The sequence below is a fragment of the Arachis hypogaea genome, chromosome 18, assembly GCF_003086295.3.
Source record: "Arachis hypogaea cultivar Tifrunner chromosome 18, arahy.Tifrunner.gnm2.J5K5, whole genome shotgun sequence".
Taxonomy (NCBI): domain Eukaryota; kingdom Viridiplantae; phylum Streptophyta; class Magnoliopsida; order Fabales; family Fabaceae; genus Arachis; species Arachis hypogaea.
The window spans coordinates 67,819,056-67,844,805 of record NC_092053.1 but is presented as its reverse complement, the minus strand read 5'-3'; positions in this window follow the sequence as shown (position 1 = coordinate 67,844,805).

Sequence of the window (25,750 nt, the reverse complement as noted above, 5' to 3'; positions counted from 1 at the left end):
GTACGGTCACCTTTAGGTGTCCTTTGGATAGCGTCATTTAAAGAACAAGGGTCAGCACAGTGTAATAAAAAAAACTGGAAAAAAAACCTGAGAATAAAAACCAGATGAGTCTGCCGAGATGAGGCCATTACGGTGCTTAGTGTCCCTCGGATAGCGTCATTTAAAGAACGAGGGTCAGCACAATGTACAACAAGAAAAAAGGGAAAAAAACGGAGGAGCTGCGAAGATGAGGCCATTACGGCTCGTGTTTAGGTGTCTCCTCGGAAGGTATTAAATAACGAGGTTAGCAAACGTAAAAAAAAAAACCGAGGAGCCTGCTGAAGATAGGCCATTACGCTCTCCTTAGGTGTCCTCCTCGGGATAGCGTCATTTAAAGAACGAGGGTCAGCACAATGTACAACAAAAAAAAGGGAAAAAAACCGGAGGAGCCTACCGAAGATGAGGCCATTACGGCTCGTGTTTAGGTGTCCTCCTCGGGATAGCGTCATTTAAAGAATGAGGCTCAGCACAACATTAAAAAAAAATCGGAGGTGCCTGTTGAAGATGAGTCCGTTACGGCTCGCCTTTAGGTGTCCTCCTCGGGATAGCGTCATTTAAAGAATGAGGGTCAGCACAACGTAAAAAAAAAACCGGGAAAAAAATGGAGGAGCCTGCCGAAGATGAGGCCATTACGGCTCGCCTTTAGGCGTCTTCCTCGGGATAGCGTCATTTAAAGAACGAGGGTCAGCACAACGAAAGAAAAAATAACGGGAAAAAAACCGGAAAAAAAAACCAGAGGAGCCTGCCAAAGTTGAGGCCATTACGGCTTGCCTTTAGGTGTCCTCCTCGGGATAGCGTCATTTAAAGAACGAGGGTCAGCACAACGTAAAAAAAAATGAAAAAAAACCGAGAAAAAACCGGAAAAAAAACCGGAGGAGCCTGCCGAAGATGAGGCCATTACGGCTTGCCTTTAGGTGTCCTCCTCGGGATAGCGTCATTTAAAGAACGAGGGTCAGCACAACGTAAAAAAAAAAACCAGAAAAAAAAATCGGAGGAGCCTGCCGAAGATGAGGCAATTACGGCTCGCCTTTAGGCGTCCTCCTCGGGATAGCGTCATTTAAATAACGTGGGTCAGCACAACGTAAAAAAAAACAGGAAAAAAACCGGAGGAGCCTACCGAAGATGAGGCCATTACGGCTCGCCTTTAGGTGTCCTCCTAAGGATAGCGTCATTTAAAGTACGAGGGTCAGCACAACGTAAAAAAAAAAAAACCGGAGGAGCCTGCCGAAAATGAGTCCATTATGGCTCGCGTTTAGGTGTCCTCCTTGGGATAGCGTCATTTAAATAACGATGGTCATCACAACGTAAAAAAAAAACCAGGAAAAAAATTCGGAGGAGACTGCCGAAGATGCCGCAATTACGGCTCGCCTTTAGGTGTCCTCCTCGGGATAACGTCATTTAAATAACGAGGGTCAGCACAACGTAAAAAAAAAAACTGGAAAAAAAACCGGAGGGGCCTGCCAAAGATGAGGCCATTATGGCTCGCCTTTAGGTGTCCTCCTCAGGATAGCGTCATTTAAAGAACGAGGGTCAGCACAACGTAAAAAAAAAAAAAAAACTGGAGGAGCCTGCCGAAAATGAGTCCATTGTGGCTCGCCTTTAGGTGTCCTCCTCGGGATAGCATCATTTAAATAACGATGGTAAGCACAACGTAAAAAAAAACCAGGAAAAAAATCAGAGGAGCCTACCGAAGATGAGGCAATTACGGCTTGCCTTTAGGTGTCCTCCTCGGGATAGCGTCATTTAAATAACGAGGGTCAACACAACGTAAAAAAAAAAAACCAGGAAAAAAAACCGGAGGAGTCTACCGAAGATGAGGCAATTACGGCTCACCTTTAGGTGTCCTCTTTGGGATAGCGTCATTTAAAGAACAAGGGTCAGCACAGTGTAATAAAAAAAACTGGAAAAAAACCTGAGAATAAAAACCAGATGAGTCTGCCGAAGATGAGGCCATTACGGCTCGCCTTTAGGTGTCCTCCTCGTGATAGCGTCATTTAAAGAACGAGGGTCAGCACAATGTACAACAAGAAAAAAGGGAAAAAAACCGGAGGAGCCTGTCGAAGATGAGGCCATTACGGCTCGTGCTTAGGTGTCCCCCTCGGGATAGCGTCATTTAAAGAATGAGGCTCAGCACAACATTAAAAAAAAAATCGGAGGTGCCTGTTGAAGATGAGTCCATTACGGCTCGCCTTTAGGTGTCCTCCTCGGATAGCGTCATTTAAAGAATGAGGGTCAGCACAACGTAAAAAAAAAAACCGGGAAAAAAAATGGAGGAGCCTGCCGAAGATGAGGCCATTACGGCTCGCCTTTAGGCGTCTTCCTCGGGATAGCGTCATTTAAAGAACGAGGGTCAGCACAACGAAAGAAAAAAATAACGGGAAAAAAACCGGAAAAAAAAACCAGAGGAGCCTGCCAAAGTTGAGGCCATTACGGCTTGCCTTTAGGTGTCCTCCTCGGGATAGCGTCATTTAAAGAACGAGGGTCAGCACAACGTAAAAAAAAATGAAAAAAAACCGAGAAAAAACCGGAAAAAAAACCGGAGGAGCCTGCCGAAGATGAGGCCATTACGGCTTGCCTTTAGGTGTCCTCCTCGGGATAGCGTCATTTAAAGAACGAGGGTCAGCACAACGTAAAAAAAATGAAAAAAAACCGAGAAAAAACCGGAAAAAAAACCGGAGGAGCCTGCCGAAGATGAGGCAATTACGGCTCGCCTTTAGGCGTCCTCCTCGGGATAGCGTCATTTAAATAACGTGGGTCAGCACAACGTAAAAAAAAAACAGGAAAAAAACCGGAGGAGCCTACCGAAGATGAGGCCATTACGGCTCGCCTTTAGGTGTCCTCCTCAGGATAGCGTCATTTAAAGTATGAGGGTCAGCACAACGTAAAAAAAAAAAAACCGGAGGAGCCTGCCGAAAATGAGTCCATTATGGCTCGCGTTTAGGTGTCCTCCTTGGGATAGCGTCATTTAAATAACGATGGTCATCACAACGTAAAAAAAAAACCAGGAAAAAAATTCGGAGGAGACTGCCGAAGATGCCGCAATTACGGCTCGCCTTTAGGTGTCCTCCTCGGGATAACGTCATTTAAATAACGAGGGTCAGCACAACGTAAAAAAAAAAACTGGAAAAAAAACCGGAGGGGCCTGCCAAAGATGAGGCCATTATGGCTCGCCTTTAGGTGTCCTCCTCAGGATAGCGTCATTTAAAGAACGAGGGTCAGCACAACGTAAAAAAAAAAAAACTGGAGGAGCCTGCCGAAAATGAGTCCATTGTGGCTCGCCTTTAGGTGTCCTCCTCGGGATAGCATCATTTAAATAACGATGGTAAGCACAACGTAAAAAAAAAAAACCAGGAAAAAAAATCGGAGGAGCCTGCCGAAGATGAGGCAATTACGGCTCGCCTTTAGGTGTCCTGCTCGGGATAGCGTCATTTAAATAACGTGGGTCAGCACAACGTAAAAAAAAACCAGGAAAAAAACCCGGAGGAGCCTGCCGAAGATGAGGCCATTACGGCTCGCCTTTAGGTGTCCTCCTCAGGATAGCGTCATTTAAAGAACGAGGGTCAGCACAACGTAAAAAAAAAACCGGAGGAGCCTGCCGAAAATGAGTCCATTATGGCTCGCCTTTAGGTGTCCTCCTCGGGATAGCGTCATTTAAATAACGATGGTCAGCACAACGTAAAAAAAAAACCAGGAAAAAAAATCAGAGGAGCCTACCGAAGATGAGGCAATTACGGCTTGCCTTTAGGTGTCCTCCTCGGGATAGCGTCATTTAAATAACGAGGGTCAACACAACGTAAAAAAAAAAACCAGGAAAAAAAACCGGAGGAGTCTACCGAAGATGAGGCAATTACGGCTCACCTTTAGGTGTCCTCTTTGGGATAGCGTCATTTAAAGAACAAGGGTCAGCACAGTGTAATAAAAAAAACTGGAAAAAAACCTGAGAAAAAAAACCAGATGAGTCTGCCGAAGATGAGGCCATTACGGCTCGCCTTTAGGTGTCCTCCTCGTGATAGCGTCATTTAAAGAACGAGGGTCAGCACAATGTACAACAAGAAAAAAGGGAAAAAAACCGGAGGAGCCTGCCGAAGATGAGGCCATTACGGCTCGTGTTTAGGTGTCCTCCTCGGGATAGCGTCATTTAAATAACGAGGGTTAGCACAACGTAAAAAAAAAAACCGGAGGAGCCTGCTGAAGATGAGGCCATTACGGCTCTCCTTTAGGTGTCCTCCTCGGGATAGCGTCATTTAAAGAACGAGGGTCAGCACAATGTACAACAAAAAAAAGGGAAACAAACCGGAGGAGCCTACCGAAGATGAGGCCATTACGGCTCGTGTTTAGGTGTCCTCCTCGGGATAGCGTCATTTAAAGAATGAGGCTCAGCACAACATTAAAAAAAAATCGGAGGAGCAAGTTGAAGATGAGTCCATTACGGCTCGCCTTTAGGCGTCTTCCTCGGGATAGCGTCATTTAAAGAACGAGGGTCAGCACAACGAAAGAAAAAAATAACGGGAAAAAAACCGGAAAAAAAAACCAGAGGAGCCTGCCAAAGTTGAGGCCATTACGGCTTGCCTTTAGGTGTCCTCCTCGGGATAGCGTCATTTAAAGAACGAGGGTCAGCACAACGTAAAAAAAAATGAAAAAAAAACCGAGAAAAAACCGAAAAAAAAATCGGAGGAGCCTGCCGAAGATGAGGCCATGACGGCTTGCCTTTAGGTGTCCTCCTCGGGATAGCGTCATTTAAAGAACGAGGGTCAGCACAACGTAAAAGAAATGAAAAAAAACCGAGAAAAAACCGAAAAAAAAATCGGAGGAGCCTGCCGAAAATGAGTCCATTACGGCTCGCCTATAGGTGTCTTCCTCGGGATAGCGTCATTTAAATAATGAGTGTCAGCACAACGTACAACAACAAAAAAGGGAAAAAATCCGGAGGAGCCTGCCGAAGATGAGGCCATTACGGCTCGTGTTTAGGTGTCCTCCTCGGGATAGCGTCATTTAAATAACGAGGGTTAGCACAACGTAAAAAAAAAAACCGGAGGAGCCTGCTGAAGATGAGGCCATTACGGCTCTCCTTTAGGTGTCCTCCTCGGGATAGCGTCATTTAAAGAACGAGGGTCAGCACAATGTACAACAAAAAAAAGGGAAACAAACCGGAGGAGCCTACCGAAGATGAGGCCATTACGGCTCGTGTTTAGGTGTCCTCCTCGGGATAGCGTCATTTAAAGAATGAGGCTCAGCACAACATTAAAAAAAAATCGGAGGAGCAAGTTGAAGATGAGTCCATTACGGCTCGCCTTTAGGCGTCTTCCTCGGGATAGCGTCATTTAAAGAACGAGGGTCAGCACAACGAAAGAAAAAAATAACGGGAAAAAAACCGGAAAAAAAAACCAGAGGAGCCTGCCAAAGTTGAGGCCATTACGGCTTGCCTTTAGGTGTCCTCCTCGGGATAGCGTCATTTAAAGAACGAGGGTCAGCACAACGTAAAAAAAAATGAAAAAAAACCGAGAAAAAACCGAAAAAAAAATCGGAGGAGCCTGCCGAAGATGAGGCCATGACGGCTTGCCTTTAGGTGTCCTCCTCGGGATAGCGTCATTTAAAGAACGAGGGTCAGCACAACGTAAAAAAAATGAAAAAAAACCGAGAAAAAACCGAAAAAAAAATCGGAGGAGCCTGCCGAAAATGAGTCCATTACGGCTCGCCTATAGGTGTCTTCCTCGGGATAGCGTCATTTAAATAATGAGTGTCAGCACAACGTACAACAACAAAAAAGGGAAAAAATCCGGAGGAGCCTGCCGAAGATGAGGCCATTACGGCTCGTGTTTAGGTGTCCTCCTCGGGATAGCGTCATTTAAATAACGAGGGTTAGCACAACGTAAAAAAAAAAACCGGAGGAGCCTGCTGAAGATGAGGCCATTACGGCTCTCCTTTAGGTGTCCTCCTCGGGATAGCGTCATTTAAAGAACGAGGGTCAGCACAATGTACAACAAAAAAAAGGGAAAAAAACCGGAGGAGCCTACCGAAGATGAGGCCATTACGGCTCGTGTTTAGGTGTCCTCCTCGGGATAGCGTCATTTAAAGAATGAGGCTCAGCACAACATTAAAAAAAAATCGGAGGAGCATGTTGAAGATGAGTCCATTACGGCTCGCCTTTAGGCGTCTTCCTCGGGATAGCGTCATTTAAAGAACGAGGGTCAGCACAACGAAAGAAAAAAATAACGGGAAAAAAACCGGAAAAAAAAACCAGAGGAGCCTGCCAAAGTTGAGGCCATTACGGCTTGCCTTTAGGTGTCCTCCTCGGGATAGCGTCATTTAAAGAACGAGGGTCAGCACAACGTAAAAAAAATGAAAAAAAACCGAGAAAAAACCGAAAAAAAAATCGGAGGAGCCTGCCGAAAATGAGTCCATTACGGCTCGCCTATAGGTGTCTTCCTCGGGATAGCGTCATTTAAATAATGAGGGTCAGCACAACGTAAAAAAAAAAAGGAAAAAAAATCGGAGGAGCCTGGCAAAGATGAGGTAATTACGGCTCACCTTTAGGTGTCCTCCTGGGATAGCGCGATTTAAATAACGAGGGTCAGCACAACGTAAAAAAAAAAACAAGAAAAAAAATCGGAGGAGCCTGCCGAAGATGAGGCAATTACAGCTAGCCTTTAGGTGTCCTCCTCGGGATAGCGTCATTTAAATAACGAGGGTCAGCACAACGTAAAAAAAAAATCAGAAAAAAAATCGGAGGAGCCTGCCGAAGATGAGGCAATTACGGCTCGCCTTTAGGCGTCCTCCTCGGGATAGCGTCATTTAAATAACGAGGGTCAGCACAACGTAAAAAAAAAAAAACCAGAAAAAAAAATCGGAGGAGCCTGCCGAAGATGAGGCAATTACGGCTCGCCTTTAGGCGTCCTCCTCGGGATAGCGTCATTTAAATAACGTGGGTCAGCACAACGTAAAAAAAAAACAGGAAAAAAACCGGAGGAGCCTACCGAAGATTAGTCCATTACGGCTCGCCTTTAGGTGTCCTCCTCAGGATAGCGTTATTTAAAGAACGAGGGTCAGCACAACGTAAAAAAAAAAAAAACCGGAGGAGCCTGCCGAAAATGAGACCATTATGGCTCGCCTTTAGGTGTCCTCCTTGGGATAGCGTCATTTAAATAACGATGGTCATCACAACGTAAAAAAAAAAAACCAGGAAAAAAATTCGGAGGAGACTGCCGAAGATGCCGCAATTACGGCTCGCCTTTAGGTGTCCTCCTCGGGATAGCGTCATTTAAATAACGAGGGTCAGCACAATGTAAAAAAAAAAACAGGAAAAAAACCGGAGGAGCCTGCCAAAGATGAGGCCATTATGGCTCGCCTTTAGGTGTCCTCCTCAGGATAGCGTCATTTAAAGAACGAGGGTCAGCACAACGTAAAAAAAAAAACTGGAGGAGCCTGCCAAAAATGAGTCCATTGTGGCTCGCCTTTAGGTGTCCTCCTCGGGATAGCATCATTTAAATAACGATGGTAAGCACAACGTAAAAAAAAAAACCAGGAAAAAAAATCGGAGGGCCTGCCGAAGATGAGGCAATTACGGCTCGCCTTTAGGTGTCCTGCTCGGGATAGCGTCATTTAAATAACGTGGGTCAGCACAACGTAAAAAAAAAACCAGGAAAAAAACCCGGAGGAGCCTGCCGAAGATGAGGCCATTACGGCTCGCCTTTAGGTGTCCTCCTCAGGATAGCGTCATTTAAAGAACGAGGGTCAGCACAACGTAAAAAAAAAAACCGGAGGAGCCTGCCGAAAATGAGTCATTATGGCTCGCCTTTAGGTGTCCTCCTCGGGATAGTGTCATTTAAATAACGATGGTCAGCACAACGTAAAAAAAAAAACCAGGAAAAAAAATCGGAGTAGCCTACCGAAGATGAGGCAATTACGGCTCGCCTTTAGGTGTCCTCCTCGGGATAGCGTCATTTAAATAACGAGAGTCAACACAACGTTTAAAAAAAAACCAGGAAAAAAAACCGGAGGAGTCTACCGAAGATGAGGCAATTACGGCTCACCTTTAGGTGTCCTCTTTGGGATAGCGTCATTTAAAGAACAAGGGTCAGCACAACGTAATAAAAAAAACTGGAAAAAAACCTGAGAAAAAAAACCAGATGAGTCTGCCGAAGATGAGGCCATTACGGCTCGCCTTTAGGTGTCCTCCTCGTGATAGCGTCATTTAAAGAACGGGGGTCAGCACAATGTACAACAAAAAAAAAGGGAAAAAAACCGGAGGAGCCTGCCGAAGATGAGGCCATTACGGCTCGTGTTTAGGTGTCCTCCTCGGGATAGCGTCATTTAAATAATGAGGGTTAGCACAACGTAAAAAAAAAAACCGGAGGAGCCTGCTGAAGATGAGGCCATTACGGCTCGCCTTTAGGTGTCCTCCTCGGGATAGCGTCATTTAAAGAACGAGGGTCAGCACAATGTACAACAAAAAAAAACGGAAAAAAACCGGAGGAGCCTGCCGAAGATGAGGCCATTACGGCTCGTGTTTAGGTGTCCTCCTCGGGATAGCGTCATTTAAAGAATGAGGCTCAGCACAACATTAAAAAAAAATCGGAGGAGCCTGTTGAAGATGAGTCCATTACGGCTCGCCTTTAGGTGTCCTCCTCGGGATAGCGTCATTTAAAGAATGAGGGTCAGCACAACGTAAAAAAAAAAAACCGGGAAAAAAACTGGAGGAGCCTGCCGAAGATGAGGCCATTACGGCTCGCCTTTAGGCGTCTTCCTCGGGATAGCGTCATTTAAAGAACGAGGGTCAGCACAACGAAAGAAAAAAATAACGGGAAAAAAACCGGAAAAAAAAACCAGAGGAGCCTGCCAAAGTTGAGGCCATTACGGCTTGCCTTTAGGTGTCCTCCTCGGGATAGCGTCATTTAAAGAACGAGGGTCAGCACAACGTAAAAAAAAATGAAAAAAAACCGAGAAAAAACCGGAAAACAAACCGGAGGGGCCTGCCGAAGATGAGGCCATTACGGCTTGCCTTTAGGTGTCCTCCTCGGGATAGCGTCATTTAAAGAACGAGGGTCAGCACAACGTAAAAAAAATGAAAAAAAACCGAGAAAAAACCGAAAAAAAAAATCGGAGGAGCTTGCCGAAAATGAGTCCATTACGGCTCGCCATTAGGTGTCTTCCTCGGGATAGCGTCATTTAAATAATGAGGGTCAGCACAACGTAAAAAAAAAGGAAAAAAAATCGGAGGAGCCTGGCAAAGATGAGGTAATTACGGCTCACCTTTAGGTGTCCTCCTGGGATAGCGCCATTTAAATAACGAGGGTCAGCACAACGTAAAAAAAAAAACAAGAAAAAAAATCGGAGGAGCCTGCCGAAGATGAGGCAATTACAGCTAGCCTTTAGGTGTCCTCCTCGGGATAGCGTCATTTAAATAACGAGGGTCAGCACAACGTAAAAAAAAATCAGAAAAAAAATCGGAGGAGCCTGCCGAAGATGAGGCAATTACGGCTCGCCTTTAGGCGTCTTCCTCGGGATAGCGTCATTTAAATAACGTGGGTCAGCACAACGTAAAAAAAAAACAGGAAAAAAACCGGAGGAGCCTACCGAAGATGAGGCCATTACGGCTCGCCTTTAGGTGTCCTCCTCAGGATAGCGTCATTTAAAGAACGAGGGTCAGGACAACGTAAAAAAAAAAAAAACCGGAGGAGCCTGCCGAAAATGAGTCCATTATGGCTCGCCTTTAGGTGTCCTCCTCGGGATGGCGTCATTTAAATAACGATGGTCATCACAACGTAAAAAAAAAAACCAGGAAAAAAAATCGGAGGAGCCTGCCGAAGATGCCGCAATTACGGCTCGCCATTAGGTGTCCTCCTCGGGATAGCGTCATTTAAATAACGAGGGTCAGCACAACGTAAAAAAAAAAAATAGGAAAAAAAACCGGAGGAGCCTGCCGAAGATGAGGCCATTACGGCTCGCCTTTTGGTGTCCTCCTCAGGATAGCGTCATTTAAAGAACGAGGGTTAGCTCAACGTAAAAAAAAAAAAAAATCTGGGGGAGCCTACCGAAAATGAGTCCATTATGGCTCGCCTTTAGGTGTCCTACTCGGGATAGCGTCATTTAAATAACGAGGTTCAGCACAACGTAAAAAAAAAAACCAGAAAAAAAAATTGGAGGAGCCTGCCGAAGATGAGGCAATTACGGCTCGCCTTTAGGTGTCCTCCTCGGGATAGCGTCATTTAAATAACGATGGTCAGCACAACGTAAAAAAAAAAAAACCAGGAAAAAAAATCGGAGGAGCCTGCTGAAGATGAGGCAATTATGGCTCGCCTTTAGGTGTCCTCCTCGGGATAGCGTCATTTAAATAACGAGGGTCAACACAACGTAAAACAAAAAAACCAGGAAAAAAAACCGGAGAAGCCTACCGAAGATGAGGCAATTACGGCTCACCTTTAGGTGTCCTCTTTTGGATAGCGTCATTTAAAGAACAAGGGTCAGCACAACGTAATAAAAAAAACTGGAAAAAAACCAGAGAAAAAAAACCAGAGGAGTCTGCCGAAGATGAGGCCATTACGGGTCGCATTTAGGTGTCCTCCTCGTAATAGCGTCATTTAAAGAACGAGGGTCAGCACAATGTACAACAAAAAAAAAGGGAAAAAAACCGGAGGAGCCTGCCGAAGATGAGGCCATTACGGCTCGTGTTTAGGTGTCCTCCTCGGGATAGCGTCATTTAAAGAACGAGGGTCAGCACAATGTACAACAAAAAAAAAGGGAAAAAAATCCGGAGGATCCTGCCGAAGATGAGGCCATTACGGCTCGTGTTTAGGTGTCCTCCTCGGGATAGCGTCATTTAAATAATGAGGGTTAGCACAACGTAAAAAAAAAAACCGGAGGAGCCTGCTGAAGATGAGGCCATTACGGCTCGCCTTTAGGTGTCCTCCTCGGGATAGCGCCATTTAAAGAATGAGGGTCAGCATAACGTAAAAAAAACCCGGGAAAAAAATTGGAGGAGCCTGCCAAAATGAGGCCATTACTTCTCGCCTTTAGTCGTCTTCCTCGGGATAGCGTCATTTAAAAAACGAGGGTCAGCACAACGAAAGAAAAAAATAACGGGAAAAAAACCGGAAAAAAAACCGGAGGAGCCTGCCGAAGATGAAGCCATTATGGCTTGCCTTTAGGTGTCCTCCTCGGGATATAATCATTTAAAGAACGAGGGTAAGCACAACGTAAAAAAAAGGGGAAAAAAATCGGAGAAAAAAATCGGAGGAGTCTGCCGAAGATGAGGCCATTACGGCTCGCCTTTAGGTGTCCTCCTCGTGATTGCGTCATTTAAAGAACCAGGGTCAGCACAACGTGAAAAAAAAATCGAAAAAAAAATCGGAGGAGCCTGCCGAAAACGAGTCCATTACGGCTCGCCTTTAGGTGTCTTCCTCGGGATAGCGTCATTTAAATAATGAGGGTCAGCACAACGTAAAAAAAAAGGAAAAAAAATCGGAGTAGACTGCCAAAGATGAGGTAATTACGGCTCGCCTTTAGGTGTCCTCCTCGGGATAGCGTCATTTAAGAACGAGGGTCAGCACAACGTAAAAAAAAACGGAGGAGCCTGCCGAAAATGAGTCCATTATGGCTCGCTTTTAGGTGTCCTCCTCGGGATAGCGTCATTTAAATAACGAGGGTCAGCACAACGTAAAAAACAAAAAAACCGGAGGAGCCTGCTGAAGATGAGGCCACTACGGCTCGCATTTAGGTGTCCTCCTTGGGATAGCGTCATTTAAAGAACGAGGGTCAGCACAATGAACAACAAAAAAAAAGGGAAAAAAACCGGAGGAGCCTGCCGAAGATGAGGCCATTACGGCTCGTGTTTAGGTGTCCCCCTCGGGATAGCATCATTTAAAGAATGAGGGTCAGCACAACGTTAAAAAAAAAAATCGGAGGAGCCTGCTGAAAATGAGGCCATTATGGCTCGCCTTTAGGCGTCTTCCTCGAGATAGCGTCATTTAAAGAACGAAGGTCAGCACAACGAAAGAAAAAAATAACGGGAAAAAAACCGGAAAAAAAACCAGAGGAGCCTGACAAAGTTGAGGCCATTACGGCTTGCCTTTAGGTGTGTCCTCCTCGGGATAGCGTCATTTAAAGAACGAGGGTCAGCACAACGTAAAAAAAATGAAAAAAAAACCGAGAAAAAACCGGAAAAAAAACCGGAGGAGCCTGCCGAAGATGAAGCCATTATAGCTTGCCTTTAGGTGTCCTCCTCGGGATATAATCATTTAAAGAACGAGGGTAAGCACAACGTAAAAAAAAGGGGAAAAAAATCGGAGAAAAAAATCGGAGGAGCCTGCCGAAGATGAGGCCATTACGGCTTGCCTTTAGGTGTCCTCCTCGTGATAGCGTCATTTAAAGAACGAGGGTCAGCACAACGTGAAAAAAAAAATCGAAAAAAAAACAGGAGGAGCCTGCCGAAAATGAGTCCATTACGGCTCGCCTTTAGGTGTCTTCCTCGGGATAGTGTCATTTAAATAATGAGGGTCAGCACAACGTAAAAAAAAAGGAAAAAAAATCGGAGGAGCCTGCGAAAGATGAGGTAATTACGGCTCGCCTTTAGGTGTCCTCCTCGGGATAGTGTCATTTAAGAATGAGGGTCAGCACAACGTACAAAAAAACGGAGGAGCCTGCCGAAAATGAGTCCATTATGGCTCGCTTTTAGGTGTCCTCCTCGGGAATGCGTCATTTAAATAACGAGGTCAGCACAACGTAAAAAACAAAAAAACCGGAGGAGCCTGCTGAAGATGAGGCCGTTACGGCTCGCCTTTAGGTGTCGTCCTCAGGATAGCGTCATTTAAAGAACGAGGGTCAGCACAACGAAAGAAAAAAATAACGAGAAAAAACAGGAAAAAAAAACCAGAGGAGCTTGCCGAAGATGAGGCCATTACGGCTTGCCTTTAGGTGTACTCCTCGGGATAGCGTCATTTAAAGAACGAGGGTCAGCACAACGTAAAAAAATATGGAAAAAAAAACGAGAAAAAACCGGAAAAAAAAGCCGGAGGAGCCTGCCGAAGATGAGGCCATTACGGCTCGCCTTTAGGTGTCCTCCTCGTGATAGCGTCATTTAAAGAACAAGGGTAAGCACAACGTGAAAAGAAAAACCGGAGGAGCCTGCCGAAAATGAGTCCATTATGGCTCGCCTTTAGGTGTCTTCCTCGGGATAACGTCATTCAAATAACGAGGGTCTGCACAACGTAAAAAAAAAAAGGAAAAAAATCGGAGGAGCCTGCCAAAGATGAGGTAATTACGGCTCGCCTTTAGGTGTCCTCCTCGGGATAGCGTCATTTAAGAACGAGGGTCAGCACAACGTAAAAAAAAAAACGGAGGAGACTGCCGAAAATGAGTCCATTATGGCTCGCTTTTAGGTGTCCTCCTCGGGATAGCGTCATTTAAATAACGAGGGTCAGCACAACGTAAAAAACAAAAAAACCGGAGGAGCCTGCTGAAGATGAGGCCATTACGGCTCGCCTTTAGGTGTCCTCCTCGGGATAGCGTCATTTAAAGAATGAGGGTCAGCACAATGAACAACAAAAAAAAGGGAAAAAAACCGGAGGAGCCTGCCGAGGATGAGGCCATTACGGCTCGTGTTTAGGTGTCTTCCTCGGGATAGCGTCATTTAAAGAATGAGGGTCAGGACAACGTTAAAAAAAAATCGGAGGAGCCTGCTGAAGATGAGGCCATTACGGCTCGCCTTTAGGTGTCCTCCTCGGGATAGCGTCATTTAAAAAATGAGGGTCACCATAACGTTAAAAAAAAAAAACCGGGAAAAAAACAAGAGGAGCCTGCCGAAGATGAGGCCATTACGGCTCGCCTTTAGGTATCCTCCTCGTGATAGCGTCATTTAAAGAACGAGGGTAAGCACAACGTAAGAAAAAACCAGGAAAAAAACCGGAGGAGCCTGCCGAAGATGAGGCCATTACGGCTTGCCTTTAGGTGTCCACCTCGGGATAGCGTCATTTAAAGAACGAGGGTCAGCACAACGTAAAAAAAAAAACGGAGGAGCTTACCGAAAATGAGTCCATTATGGCTCGCCTTTAGGTTTCCTCCTCGGGATAGCGTCATTTAAATAACGAGGGTCAGCACAACGTAAAAAAAAAAACAAGAAAAAAAATCGGAGGAGCCTGCCGAAGATGAGGCAATTACAGCTCGCCTTTAGGTGTCCTCCTCGGGATAGCGTCATTTAAAAAACGAGGGTCAGCACAACGTAAAAAAAAAACCAGAAAAAAATCGAAGGAGCCTGCCGAAGATGAGGCAATTACGGCTCGACTTTAGGCATCCTCCTCGGGATAGCGTCATTTAAATAACGTGGGTCAGCACAACGTAAAAAAAATAGGAAAAAAACCGTAGGAGCCTACCGAAGATGAGGCCATTACGGCGCGCCTTTAGGTGTCCTCCTCAGGATAGCGTCATTTAAAGAACGAGGGTCAGCACAACGTAAAAAAAAACGGAGGAGCCTGCTGAAAATGAGTCCATTATGGCTCGCTTTTAGGTGTCCTCCTCGGGATAGCGTCATTTAAATAACGAGGGTCAGCACAACGTAAAAAACAAAAAAACCGAAGTAGCCTGCTGAAGATGAGGCCGTTACGGCTTGCCTTTAGGTGTCTTCCTCGGGATAGCGTCATTTAAAGAACGAGGGTCAGCACAACGAAAGAAAAAAATAACGGGAAAAAAACAGGAAAAAAAAACCAGAAGAGCCTGCCGAAGATGAGGCCATTACGGCTTGCCTTTAGGTGTACTCCTCGGGATAGCGTCATTTAAAGAACGAGGGTTAGCACAACGTAAAAAAAAATGAAAAAAAAAACGAGAAAAAACCGGAAAAAAACCGGAGGAGCCTGCCGAAGATGAAGCCATTATGGCTTGCCTTTAGGTGTCCTTCTCGGGATAGCATCATTTAAAGAACGAGGGTAAGCACAACGTTAAAAAAAAGGGGAAAAAACCGGACAAAAAAACCGGAGGAGCCTGCCGAAGATGAGGCCATTACGGCTCGCCTTTAGGTGTCCTCCTCGTGATAGCGTCATTTAAAGAACGAGGGTCAGCACAATGAACAACAAAAAAAGGGAAAAAAACCGGAGGAGCCTGCCGAAGATGAGGCCATTACGGCTCGTGTTTAGGTGTCCTCCTCGGGATAGCGTCATTTAAAGAATGAGGGTCAGCACAACGTTAAAAAAAATTGGAGGAGCCTGCGGAAGATGAGGCCATTACGGCTCGCCTTTAGGTGTCTTCCTCGGGATAGCCTCATTTAAAGAACGAGGGTCAGCACAACGAAAGAAAAAAATAACAGGAAAAAACCGAAAAAAAAAAACAGAGGAGCCTGCCAAAGATGAGGCCATTACGGCTTGCCTTTAAGTGTCCCCCTCGGGATAGCGTCATTTAAATAACGAGGGTCAGGACAACGTAAAAAAAAAAACCGGATGAGCCTGCTAAAGATGAGGCCATTACGGCTCGCCTTTAGGTGTCTTCCTCGGGATAGCGTCATTTAAATAACGAGGGTCAGCACAACGTAAAAAAAAAGGAAAAAAAATCGGAGGAGCCTGCCAAAGATGAGGCAATTACGGCTCGCCTTTAGGTGTCCTCCTCGGGATAGCGTCATTTAAGAATTAGGGTCAGCACAACATAAAAAAAAAAATCGGAGGAGCCTGCCGAAAATGAGTCCATTATGGCTCGACTTTAGATGTCCTCCTCGGGATAGTGTCATTTAAATAACGACGGTCAGCACAACGTAAAAAAATAAAACCAGAGGAGGCTGCTGAAGATGAGGCCATTACGGCTATCCTTTAGGTGTCCTCCTCGGGATAACGTCATTTAAAGAACGAGGGTCAGCACAATGTACAACAAAAAAAAAGGGAAAAAAATCGGAGGAGCCTGCTGAAGATGAGGCCATTACGGCTCGTGTTTAGGTGTCCTCCTTAGGATAGCATCATTTAAAGAATGAGGGTCAGCACAACGTAAAAAAAAACCGGGAAAAAAACATGAGGAGCCTGCCGAAGATGAGGCCATTACGGCTCGCCTTTAGGTGTCTTCCTCGGGATAGCATCATTTAAAGAACGAGGGTCACCACAACGAAAGAAAAAAATAACGGGAAAAAAAACCGGAAAAAAAAACCAGAGGAGCCTGCCAAAGATGAGGCCATTACGGCTTGCCATTAGGTGTCCTCCTCGGGATAGTGTCATTTAAAGAACGAGGGTCAGCACAACATAAAAAAAAATGAAAAAAAACCGAGAAAGAACCGGAAAAAAACCGGAGGAGCCTGCCGAAGATGAAGCCATTATGGCTTGCCTTTAGGTGTCCTCCTCGGGATAGCATCATTTAAAGAACGAGGGTAAGCAGAACGTAAAAAAAAAAGGGGAAAAAAACCAGAGAAAAAAACCGGAGGAGCCTGCCGAAGATGAGGCCATTACGGCTCGCCTTTAGGTGTCTTCCTCGGGATAGCGTCATTTAAAGAACGAGGGTCAGCACAACGAAAGAAAAAAATAACAGAAAAAAAACCGAAAAAAAAAATAGAGGAGCCTGCCAAAGATGAGGCCATTACGGCTTGCCTTTAGGTATCCCCCTCGGGATAGCGTCATTTAAATAACGAGGGTCAGGACAATGTAAAAAAAAAAACTGGAGGAGCCTGCTGAAGATGAGGCCATTACGGCTCGCCTTTAGGTGTCCTCCTCGGGTGAAAAATAAATTTCTCCCAAAACACACAAATCTAACCGGCAAGTGCACCGGGTCGCATCAAGTAATAAAAACTCACGGGAGTGAGGTCGATCCCACAGGATTGATGGATCAAGCAATTTTAGTGGGTGATTAGTTTAGTCAAGCTGACATTTAGTGAATTGTGTGAAATGTAGCCAACAGAAAGTAAATTGCAATGAATCTTAAAGATGCAGAAAGTAAAATTGCAAGTAAGTTAAAGAACAAGAAAGTAAAATAGCTGAAACTTAAATTGCAAGAAAAGTAAATTGCATGAAAAGGAAAGGGGCTGGGGTGTTGGAAATTAAAAAGAGCAATAGATCACGCAACTGGAAATTTAAATTGCAGGAAGAATAAAGGAAATTGGATGCTGGGAATCAAAACAGAATTGAAATTTTGAAGTGCAGTGAATTAAAAGCAGCAAGAAAAACAAAGAGAAATCTCAGAGGGAGAATGAAACAGAACACCTTCAATTCTCCACCCAAGATTCAAAACAACGAAAATTAAAGAGAGAGCTCTCAAATTCTAGTGCTCCCTAGTGGAGCCAGCCTCCTCACAAATATGAAAATGATGCCTTATATAGGCTTTACAAAATGGAAATGAAAATGAAATTAAAAACAAATTACAATTAAATGAAATTCCTATTTTATCTATTTCTTGTGCCTTTGAGTGATGATCATTTGGGCCCTTGCTCTTGATGGAATTGGGTTGATAAAGGCCTTGGTTGATTGCTCTTGGAGTTTGAAGAGGAACCGAATTGAACCGGGTTGAGTTTGCAAAAGTTGGACCAAAAGTTGGACCAAAAGTTGGAGCTAAAGTTAGGGGTCTAACTTTGGCTCCAACTTTTCATAGCAGCCCACAAAACTTGCTGGTATGAACGTTGGTGCCAACGTTAGGGGTCTAACTTTGACCCTAACGTTGGCCTCCCTTATGCACATTTATGGCGCCAACTTTGTCCTCTTGTCATGTTGCCAATTTTATGCCCAATATAAACTATCATATATGGTTGGAAAGCTCTGAATGTCAGCTTTCTAACCCACTTGGAATCACTTCAATTGGACATCTACAACTCAAGTTATGATCATTTGAAGAGGGCATGGTCGCTGTCTTTGGTGTGCAGCGTTTGAGGTAACGTTTGCCTCAAACGTTGGCGAAAACGCCAGTTCTGGAGGCTCAAACGTATTGTCCACCCCATACTATTGAACATTGTTGGAAAGCCCTGGATGTCTACTTTCCAATGCCGTTGGGAGCACATTATTTGGAGCTCTACAGCTCGAGTTATACTCCGTTGAAGGTGCAGAGGTCAGTTGGCCTCACTGCAGGTTGCCACCATGTTCGTTTATGCACATTGCGGGGCAGTTTTCTCCCTCAATTTTAGTGTCTACTATGCAGTGCCATATATGCTTGGAAAGCTCTTGATTCCTACTTTCCAATGCTTCTTGAATCACCTCATTTGGAGCTTTGTAGCTCAAGTTATTCTTGTTGGAAGTATACCCCTTCAAGCTGTTGTGGTGTGTGGCGCCAACGTTAGCCTCAAAGTTAGGGGGCTAACGTTGGTGCAAACTTTTGCTCCTCCCCTTGTGAATTTCATGTGCCAACGTTAGCCTCCAAGTTAGGGGTCTAACGTTGGCTCAAACGTTGGTGCCCAGGGGAGAAATTCATGTGCCAACGTTAGCCTCAAAGTTAGGGGGCTAACGTTGGCGCAAACTTTTGGAGCCCAGGGGAGAATTTTCAAGTTCCAACGTTAGCCTCCAAGTTAGGGGGCTAACGTTGGGGCTAACTTTTCAACCAAAAGTTTGTGCAAAAGTTTGATGCTAACTTTAGGTCCAGCTTCTTGCTTCCTGGTTCAATTTCACTTATTCCATTGTCTTCTCTTTACTCCTAGCTATTCCTTCTTGCTTCAACCCTTCTCCAAGCTTTCTTCACCTATAATTAATCAACCAAACACATCAAAGCTATGCTCAAAATCATGAGATATTCATTCTTTCACAATATGCAACAAATATAGCATAAAACCTCATTAAATGGCATGAATTCATATATGGTTGATTCAATCAAGGGGAACATGAAAATCTACTCAATTAGCTTGCTTGTAGCTCAAGAAAGTGCATAAAACCTATTGAAACCAAAGGAAAAAGGCATAGAAAAACATGACATGATGACATGTCATCACAACACCAAACTTAAACCTTGCTTGTCTCCAAGCAAGAAAAGAATCATGCAATAAAGATTGACAATCCAAGGTAAGAAGAATAGCAACTCAATGTTCATGGTAAGCTAGTTTTCTAAGCATGCTACAATCACAAAAGAAATGTAAATGATTGATGCTTCCATCTAGCTCAATTTATGAAATCTTTCTTTTATATTTCTTCCTTGAAACAAGCTTTTGATTTTTTTTTATTTAGCTTCTCCTTTTGGGTGCTTTGCCCCATGAGTTGATAACAAAGCTACGACTTCTAAATGCTTTGTTTTCAAGTATTACCACTTGATACATAAGCACCACAAGCATTTGATTAGAGGACTTCATTAAGCTCATTTTTCTTTTCTTTTCTTAACTCTCTAATCATTGATGCTCAGAGCCTTGAGCTTTGAGGTAGTGCTTTTGCACTTTGAGCCTAGCCTTGACTTCTAAGTGTTTTGTTTTCAAGCATTTGGCTTGATACATAAACACCACAAGTACTTAGCAAATAAATTGCCATTGGTACTCAGAGCCTTCAGCTTTCTCACTCTTTCCCTTTTTCTTTTCTTGCTTTATTTTTGCATTTGCTTCTTCAAGGTTTTCATGATTTTCAAAAGATTTCACAAAACGTACTAGATGAAAACTTCAATTAAATAAAATCCAATGCAATTGAGCAACAATTAATCATACTAGCTTCCCAATACTTTTATGCACATGCTAAAATCTTCTTTAATGCCTTGTTTGTTTATGATCATGATACCTTGTTGCTTTTGAATTCACAAAACTCAAGTTGGTAATCATAATGACATAGCACCATGTTGCAATTTAGAAATCAAACTATGCCTTTTCATACACACATGCATACAGAGAAGGTAAAGACAATCATGCAGTTTATAGTGCTTGAAACAAATGAGAGGAAAAGGAACTTTACAACCTTGCAGTTCATCTTCATTATTGTTTTCCTTTTTCCTCTATTCTTCCTCCTTCCCTTGCCAAACTCAAAATACTTGCTCATCCTCAAGCAATAATTAGAACAATGGCTATAGGGCTAAGATGTATCATGAATGTCTTACATAATGAAATGTTAGTAGCACATGTGTTTTAAGCAAGCAAAATTAAAGATAATAATCAAGGCACAAGAGACAGAGACATTGTGATTGCAAGCTTAAGAAGGTGAGCATAATACTTTGCATAAAGAATAAGTGGCACACCAAACTTAATGTGACACTTTCGCTTGGAATCAATGCAAGTATCCAGTAAGGATTTGAAGCAAATTGTGTTGCATAGCAACACCAAACTTAGAATGCAATCCTATGTCCATTTATTTGAATTAAAACCAAGCAAATGAAACTGTTCTTTATTAAATACAATCACTGAGCCAAGAATCTGTCATTAATAAAGCTCTCTTGGTGATGTATTAATAAATACAGCAAATAAGCAAACTAAATTGGAAACATTAAAAACAAAGAATTAACTAAAGTAAACAGAATAACAAAATATCAAACCAAAAGAAAATTAACACTGCAAAGACATTATGGTTATGCAGACAAGTGGTGTTGCTGAACGATTTGCATAGAAAAATAGGTGGCACACCAAACTTAGAATCTTGGTGTGTCGCTTTTCATTTTTGATTTGATGCAATCATCCAAAAAGATTGAAAACAATTTGTTGCAAGGCAACACCAAACTTAGAATGTAACCATATGCCAATTTATTGAATTTTAAACAAAGCAAGGAAAAAAAATATACCTACTGTCTACCTGTTCCTTACTTTCTTCCTCTTCTTCCAATTTGTTAAGAGGAATGACTTCAAGAGAGGAGAAGATTCAGTTATTGCCCCCTGTCTTGGTTTCCTCTCAGCAAGCTTTTTGTTGTACATGGCTTGATTGAGCTTGCCTGCTATTGGTCCAGGGGTTGGATTGCTTGTGGTTGACCTCCTCTTGAATGTTGTCCTTGGTAGTTTGGTCGCAATCCACTTTTCGGTGCTTTTGTCAATTGCCTTCACTTCTTTGAATCCAAGTCTTGGTGGTTGTGTGATTTTTGGAGTTTTGTATTCATCCAGAGCCTTTTGTATTGGTGGTTCCATGAACTCCTCCTTTATGTACTTCTCTGCCTCACTTGAGTTTGGAATGACTTCTTCACTTTCTTGCTCCTCCACTTCCTCTTTTACACCCAACATTTGTTTCAATCGCTCTATCATGGGGGAGGTTTGTCGATCTTCCCAACATTTCTTCATCTCCTCGTCATACCTTTCAATCATGGATTCAGGTGTTGAGGCATTTTGGTCCAGGGAGGTTTGTGAGAGTTGTGAGTCTTCATGTTCTCTTGTCATCTCAAGTGAAGTTTCAGGTTCAACCACCTCATTCTTCATTGAAAGTTCACTTGATGCGGTGGCCTCCTTATCTTGCTTTTCCACTTCTTCACCCACACATTTGTCTTCATCCTCACTGGTTGATGGTTCTAAGTTTTCCCTTGTTTGCTCTAAGGACCCATTTATCTGCTCGAGGATGGTTTCTTCCCAAGATGGGGATTTTGTGTAAAATTCCACTAGTTTTCTCTGTATTTCAATGCCTTCACGGTATTCCTCATCTGTTAATTCAATGCCTTCAAGGTATTCCTCATCTTTTAATTCAAGAGATGAAGGTCGAGAGTAATTTTGGTGAAGTGAATGTGTTGTGGTGAAGTTGTGTTGAGGGGTGTGGAATGAGTTGTGTGATCGAAGGGATGACTGGTATGGATTTTGGAGGAAACTTTGTGTTGAGGCATAATCAAGTGATGAAGAACTTTCAAATGAGAAACTGGGACGTGAGGGTGGATGCTTTTCCATTCTTTGGCGATGCTTCCATCTTCCATGAGGATAATGATATGAATCATTTTGTGGTGGTGGTTGGTATCCCATATGATTCTCTTGCTCATCTTGTGTCTCTGAAACCAATCTCCATGAATTGGAGTGCTCAGGATTTGTAATTTGTTGGTGATATTCCCAACCACCATTAGAGATTGGTGATGGTGGGTGATATCCCATAAAATTTGTTTGACCATAAGATGAGTTGAACTCCATTTGAATTTTGTAAAACACAACACCAAGGAGAGTTGAAATTCATATCTCAGAGATGAATTTCTTAGTGAGGCAAAAACTCAAACACCTTGGTTTCAACTTAGAGCAGAGAACAAAAACAAAGAAAATGCCTGATCTAGACTTCTTACCCACTTAATCATTGTTGATCTAATCAATCCCCGACAACGGCGCCAAAAACTTGATGAGTATTTTGGTTAAAAATAAATTTCTCCCAAAACACACAAATCTAACCGGCAAGTGCACCGGGTCGCATCAAGTAATAAAAACTCACGGGAGTGAGGTCGATCCCACAGGGATTGATGGATCAAGCAATTTTAGTGGGTGATTAGTTTAGTCAAGCTGACATTTAGTGAATTGTGTGAAATGTAGCCAACAGAAAGTAAATTGCAATGAATCTTAAAGATGCAGAAAGTAAAATTGCAAGTAAGTTAAAGAACAAGAAAGTAAAATAGCTGAAACTTAAATTGCAAGAAAAGTAAATTGCATGAAAAGGAAAGGGGCTGGGGTGTTGGAAATTAAAAAGAGCAATAGATCACGCAACTGGAAATTTAAATTGCAGGAAGAATAAAGGAAATTGGATGCTGGGAATCAAAACAGAATTGAAATTTTGAAGTGCAGTGAATTAAAAGCAGCAAGAAAAACAAAGAGAAATCTCAGAGGGAGAATGAAACAGAACACCTTCAATTCTCCACCCAAGATTCAAAACAACGAAAATTAAAGAGAGAGCTCTCAAATTCTAGTGCTCCCTAGTGGAGCCAGCCTCCTCACAAATATGAAAATGATGCCTTATATAGGCTTTACAAAATGGAAATGAAAATGAAATTAAAAACAAATTACAATTAAATGAAATTCCTATTTTATCTATTTCTTGTGCCTTTGAGTGATGATCATTTGGGCCCTTGCTCTTGATGGAATTGGGTTGATAAAGGCCTTGGTTGATTGCTCTTGGAGTTTGAAGAGGAACCGAATTGAACCGGGTTGAGTTTGCAAAAGTTGGACCAAAAGTTGGACCAAAAGTTGGAGCTAAAGTTAGGGGTCTAACTTTGGCTCCAACTTTTCATAGCAGCCCACAAAACTTGCTGGTATGAACGTTGGCCTCCCTTATGCACATTTATGGCGCCAACTTTGTTCTCTTGTCATGTTGCCAATTTTATGCCCAATATAGACTATCATATATGGTTGGAAAGCTCTGAATGTCAGCTTTCTAACCCACTTAGAATCACTTCAATTGGACATCTACAACTCAAGTTATGATCATTTGAAGAGGGCATGGTCGCTGGCTTTGGTGTGCAGCGTTTGAGGTAACGTTTGCCTCAAACGTTGGCGAAAACGCCAGTTCTGGAGGCTCAAACGTATTGTCCACCCCATACTATTGTACATTGTTGGAAAGCCCTGGATGTCTACTTTCCAATGCCGTTGGGAGCACATTATTTGGAGCTCTACAGCTCGAGTTATACTCCGTTGAAGGTGCAGAGGTCAGTTGGCCTCACTGCAGGTTGCCACCATGTTCATTTATGCACATTGCGGGGCAGTTTTCTCCCTCAATTTTAGTGTCCACCATGCAGTGCCATATATGCTTGGAAAGCTCTTGATTCCTACTTTCCAATGCTTCTTGAATCACCTCATTTGGAGCTCTGTAGCTCAAGTTGTTCTTGTTTGAAGTATACCCCTTCAAGCTGTTGTGGTGTGTGGCGCCAACGTTAGCCTCAAAGTTAGGGGGCTAACGTTGGCGCAAACTTTTGCTCCTCCCCTTGTGAATTTCATGTGCCAACGTTAGCCTCCAAGTTAGGGGTCAAACGTTGGCGCAAACGTTGGTGCCCAGGGGAGAAATTCATGTGCCAACGTTAGCCTCAAAGTTAGGGGGCTAACGTTGGCGCAAACTTTTGGAGCCCAGGGGAGAATTTTCAAGTTCCAACGTTAGCCTCCAAGTTAGGGGGCTAACGTTGGGGCTAACTTTTCAACCAAAAGTTTGTGCAAAAGTTTGATGCTAACTTTAGGTCCAGCTTCTTGCTTCCTGGTTCAATTTCACTTATTCCATTGTCTTCTCTTTACTCCTAGCTATTCCTTCTTGCTTCAACCCTTCTCCAAGCTTTCTTCACCTATAATTAATCAACCAAACACATCAAAGCTATGCTCAAAATCATGAGATATTCATTCTTTCACAATATGCAACAAATATAGCATAAAACCTCATGAAATGGCATGAATTCATATATGGTTGATTCAATCAAGGGAAACATGAAAATCTACTCAATTAGCTTGCTTGTAGCTCAAGAAAGTGCATAAAACCTATTGAAACCAAAGGAAAAAGGCATAGAAAAACATGACATGATGACATGTCATCAGCCATTACGGCTCGTGTTTAGGTGTCCTCCTCGGGATAGCGTCATTTAAAGAATGAGGGTCAGCACAACGTTAAAAAAAAAAAATCGGAGGAGCCTGCTGAAGATGAGGCCATTACGGCTCGCCTTTAGGTGTCCTCCTCGGGATAGCATCATTTAAAGAATGAGGGTCAGCACAACGTAAAAAAAAAACGGGAAAAAAAACATGAGGAGCCTGCCGAAGATGAGGCCATTACGGCTCGCCTTTAGGTGTCTTCCTCGGGATAGCGTCATTTAAAGAACGAGGGTCACCACAACGAAAGAAAAAAATAACGGGAAAAAAACCGAAAAAAAAAACCAGAGGAGCCTGCCAAAGATGAGGAAATTACGGCTTGCCATTAGGTGTCCTCCTCGGGATAGCGTCATTTAAAGAACGAGGGTAAGCACAACGTAAAAAAAAAAAGCGGAAAAAAACCGAAGAAAAAAACCGGAGGAGCCTGCCGAAGATGAGGCCATTACGGCTCGCCTTTAGGTGTCTTCCTCGGGATAGCGTCATTTAAAGAACGAGGGTCAGCACAACGAAAGAAAAAAATAACAGGAAAAAAACCGAAAAAAAAAACCAGAGGAGCCTGCCAAAGATGAGGCCATTACGGCTTGCCTTTAGGACTCCACCTCGGGATAGCGTCATTTAAAGAACGAGGGTCAGCACAACATAAAAAAAAATGAAAAAAACCGAGAAAAAACCGGAGGATCCTGCCAAAAATGAGTCCATTACGGCTCGCCTTTAGGTGTCTTCCTCGGGATAGTGTCATTTAAATAACGAGGGTCAGCACAACGTAAAAAAAAAAAAACCAGGAAAAAATATCGGAGGAGCCTGCCGAAGATGAGGCCATTACGGCTCGCCTTTAGGTGTCCTCCTCGGGATAGCGTCATTGAAAGAACGAGGATAAGCACAACGTAAAAAAAAACCGGAGAAAAAAAACTGGAGGAGCCTCCCGAAGATGAGGCCATTACGGCGCGCCTTTAGGTGTCCTCCTGGGGATAGCGTTATTTAAAGAACGAGGGTCAGCACAACGTAAAAAAATGAAAAAGAATGGGAAAAAAACCAGAAAAAAAAAAAACTGGAGGAGCCTGCCGAAGATGAGGCCATTACGGCTCGCATTTAGGTGTCCTCCTCGGGATAGCATGATTTAAAGAACGAGGGAAAGCACAACGTAAAAAAAAAAGAAAAAATCCGAAAAAAAAGGAGAAAAAAACCGGAGGAGCCTGTTGAAGATGAGCCCATTACGGCTCGCCTTTAGGTGTCCTCCTCGTGATGGCGTCATTTAAAGAACGAGGGTCAGCATAACGTAAAAAAAAAAGTGGAGGAGCCTGCCTAAAATGAGTCCATTATGGCTCGCCTTTAGGTGTCCTACTCGAGATAGCTTTATTTAAAGAACGAGGGTAA